Source organism: Gavialis gangeticus, unplaced genomic scaffold (assembly GCF_001723915.1).
Source record: "Gavialis gangeticus isolate Ggan-Ray unplaced genomic scaffold, GavGan_comp1, whole genome shotgun sequence".
Classification (NCBI taxonomy): Eukaryota; Metazoa; Chordata; order Crocodylia; family Gavialidae; genus Gavialis; species Gavialis gangeticus.
Window position 1 is genome coordinate 19298310 of NW_017728998.1, and position 4353 is coordinate 19302662.

A 4353-nucleotide genomic window follows, 5' to 3' on the forward strand; every position below is an offset into this window, starting at 1 on the left:
CCCCCCCCCCCCCACACACACACACACACAGGGGGCTCCTTGCCATGGCTGTGCGGGACTCCCAGTGGTGGCACCAAGCTTCCCTCCCCTGCTGCACCAGGTGCCATCTGCCAGACTGAGGCCCTCAAGGGGAGGGCAGCAGGGTGGGGAGCCTGAGCTGGCATTGCCACCCTGCCTCCACCCCACCACACCCAATGGGCTCCACTTCAGCTATGCCACTGCAGGGGAGGGGGACCCCAGCTCCACCAGGCAGCTGCTGGGAAGGAGGGGGCTGTGGACCTGGGTCCTTGGCCCCATAGCCCTGGCAGCTTGGGGCCCCCTGTGGCAGCTCTGTGGGTGGGGTGAGGGGCACCAGCAAGGCCTGGGGGGCTGTGGGTGGAGAGTAGGGCAATAGCATGGACAGAGCACTGGCATATCAGAGCTGCTCAGTGCCACAAAGCGGGGAGGGGGGTAGCGGCAACCAGACCTGCATCCTGGGGAGCAAGGGGAGCTCCGATTTCTTTTTTCCATGATAACCCAAAACTAACACCAAAATGTACAGGTATTTAGAATGTATTTTATTCTAAATCGAGGTACTGATAGGCTTCAAAATTGTAAATATAACAAAAAAAAATTGTTCAACTGATACCTATATATACAGATATATAGATCTATATAGTGGTGTTTCATTTTAATTGCAGGGAAAAAAGATTTTGGGTTTGTAATCAGAATTTGTGGGGAGAGGGGGGTGGGTAATAATCAGATAATTTGCAGTTTTTAAGCAGAGAAAACCAGGATCCCTGAGAGGTATCCCAGTGGATTGTTCCTCTGATATTAGCATTGAGATCAAATTACAGGGGCTGTCTGATTTTTCTCAGTGATCTGTTAGCAGGCAACACCAACAAACAGCGGTCTGATGGCTGGAGACTGGGATGCTGCCAAGGACAGGGAAGTGAGACTTTCAACACCCATCCCAGGTATTTGGGTTGTAACTGTATTGGTCTAGTGGCAAAAGCAATCTGGACTCGTGGTAGAGGTGATATCTTCTAGTAGACCCAACTAGGTTTTTGAAAAAAAAAAAAATCTTGAATTGCAAGCTTTCAGGCACAAACACCCTTCATCAGGCATAGAAAAGATTGTAAAAGTTTTCCTGGGTAGAAGTGAAAGTTTGTATTTCATAGGAGAGTTGAAGGTGTGGTGAAATCTCCTGTGTGGAACAGTTCATTTTATATGCAGATTAGGCTCAGAGAAAAGTTGGAACAGCCTGTTTACCTCAAAGTTGTTTGGTGGTAAGCAGGATGTAGTCATATTTCCTTCTGGTTATGGTGTTTTATATTTCACAGAGGAGTAAATAGTGGGAATGCTCTTCTGGGCAAGCATTGCTTATGTGGCAAGGTGTCTCTAAGCTCTGTGGTGAGGCTATGTGATGATGCAAATGACCTCAAACAAAGGCAGGAGCTCAAGTTTCAGGCGGTCAGACTTGCTTTTTCCTCATAAAATTATGAAGATTTTATTTCTGCCCAGGAGAACTTTTACAACCTTTTCTCCTATGCCTGATGAAGGGTGTTTGTGCCCCAAACCTTGCAATTAAAGAATAATTTTTTGCAAAAATCTAGTTGGTCTAATAAAAGATATCACCTCTACCACGAGTCCTGATTGATTTTGCCACTAGACCAATAGAGCTACACTCTGGATACCTGATGCATGGAAGATACTGAATTTTAGCCAATTTTTAAAAATGAAATATTCATAATTTTACAAGGAAAAAGCGAGTTTGACCACCTGAAACTTGAGCTCCTGCCTCGAACCTTTGTTCGAGGTCATTTGCATCATCACAGAGCAACACGACAGAGCTCAGCAACACCTTACCATGGAAGAAATGCCTGCCCAGAGGAGCATTCCACTATTTACTCCTCTGTAAAATATAAAACACCATAACCAGAAGGAAATATGACTACATCCTGCTTACCACCAAACAGCTTTGAGTTAAACAGGCTATTCCAACTTTTCTCTGTGCCTAATCTGCATATACAATGAACTGTTCCAAACAGATTTCACCACACCTTCAGCTCTCCTATGAAATATGAACTTTCATTTCTGCCCAAGAGAATTCTTACAATCTTTTCTCCTATGCCTGATGACAGGTGCTTGTGTCTGAAAAATTCTTTAACTGCAAGCTTTTTTTGCAAATATCTATTCTAATAAAAGATACTACCTTTACAATGAGTCCTGATTACTGGTACCCATCCCAGATACACTTCCATGTACAATGTAAAAGAAGTTTCTACAAGAGGGGCTTTAAAAAGTACCTGTCCCTATTTCATTCTTTTTGAAAATAGTGCTTGTAATAATTCTGCAAAACCTCTATTTCTTGGGGTTTGAGAAGAGACACACAGGCTTTTCTTTAATCGTAGCTGGGAGAATTTAGTCTCCAAGCCCATGCAATGTGCACCTCTGGCATTTTAAGTCTATTCTGTCTAAGTTATTGTATCTCAGATCAGATCTGCTGGGAAACTTTCAGCACCTTGGGTCTCTCCATGGGTCTTTGTTTCTGCTCAGCAGGCCAGGCAGCGAATAGGAGGCACAGAATCATAGAAAACTAGGGTCGGAAGGGACCTCAGGAGGTCATCCCATCCAACCCCCTGCTCAAAGCAGCACCATCCCCAGCTAGATCATCTCAGCCAAGGCTTTGTCTAGCCGGGTCTTAAAAACCTCCAAAGATGTTGATTCTACAGCGTCTGAGTAGCCTGTTCCAGTGCTTTACTACCCTCCCCCCGAGAGAGTTTTTTCTAACGCCCAACCTAAACTTCCCTTGCTGCTACTTGAGACTGTTGCTCCTTGTTCTGTCATCTGCCACCACTGAAAAATAGTTTAGCTCCATCCTCTTTGTACTGGACTCCTCTGGACTGTCTAGTTTGTCCACATCTTTTTCACAGTAGGTGGCCCAAAACTGGACACAGTACTCCACATGTGGCCTCACCAGCATCAAATAAGAGGGGCTCATCACTTCCCTCAGTCTTCTGGCAGTACTATACTAGTGCAGCCCAGTATGTTGTTAGCCTTCGTTGCAACCAGAGCACATTTGGCTCATTCAGCTTATGTGGACACACTCTAACCCCCAGGTCCTTTTCTGCAGAGCTGCTGCTCAGCCAGTGGGTCCCCAGCCTGCAGTGGGCATGGGATTGTCCATCCTAACTAGGAGTTTGTACTTATTCCTGGGTATTATCATGCAGCCTTTTACCATACTTCTCTTGTGCTGTCTTTTCCTAGGTCCTTGGCTCCTTTTTCAGGGAAAGACATCTTCTTGCACATCTGATGCCTAACTCCTATGCTCTAAATGCCTGTCTAAGCTGCCCTGTCTAAATACATGTGTCCTAGTTTAGTTAAACACTGATACCTTTGGAGCTTTCCCTTTTTAAAAAGTAGTTTATTTCAGTTTAACTAATTGTTATAATCGATGCTCTTCCACAGCATGTCTGGTTTAAAATGAAATGAGTATTTGTACAGCCTTTTTCTTTTATTTTTTTAAGTTCAACATATAAATTTGGACTAGTACAAACTGACTTGCATATAACCAACCCCTATTTTACAAAGATGTGATTTTAAATGTTAGTTAATACCCTAGCCCAGGGGTTGTATGGGGGTACTTGGGAGGGCCCTAAGGGGTATGTGGAGGGATGGAGCAGTGCCACCCACCACTGGCTACCAGGAGCAGGGTTGGGGCCGTGGCCGTGGCTGTGGCACCCCTCCGCAGGCGGCACAGGCGCCACCCAGCCAGTCGAATGCGGACATGGGGAAAGGGGGAAGCTTGCATGCGGTGGCTGCCATCCACCACCCCACCTGCCACCCCTCCGTGTCCAGCCGTGTGCCACCCTATCTGGCTGCTGGCGGTACACTTACTAAAAAAGGCTGAAAACCCCTGCCCTAGCCTAACTGCATATTTTGTTAACAGCAAGGCAAGGCCAGCCCCACAGAAGCAGAACCTAGGCTCGTTCTCGCTGGGCACATGTACACGAGGCGTTTACTCCGATTAGGCTACTTGTCTACATGTGCGGCCCTATTAGGGCAGGAAACTAATTAAGGCTACAGCAGGGTAGTACCTGTACATACAAGTGCTGTCCTGCTGCAGAGAGCTTTCCATCTGCAGCACTGTACGTGTAGACGCTGGGCCCTGCGGGGGCTGCCCACCAGCTAGCCCCGCACTGCACAGCACGTGCACCCCGGGATGACCCCCCCGCTCCAGGGCCTCCTGCCAGCCGGGGTTGCTCCGATCTAGCTCGGGCTGCTGTGGTCCCGGTTGCAGAGCCTGGGAGCAATCAACACGTGCCCGAGTTGCTTGCTTCGCGTTAACTGCGTATGTAGATGTGCCCTCCG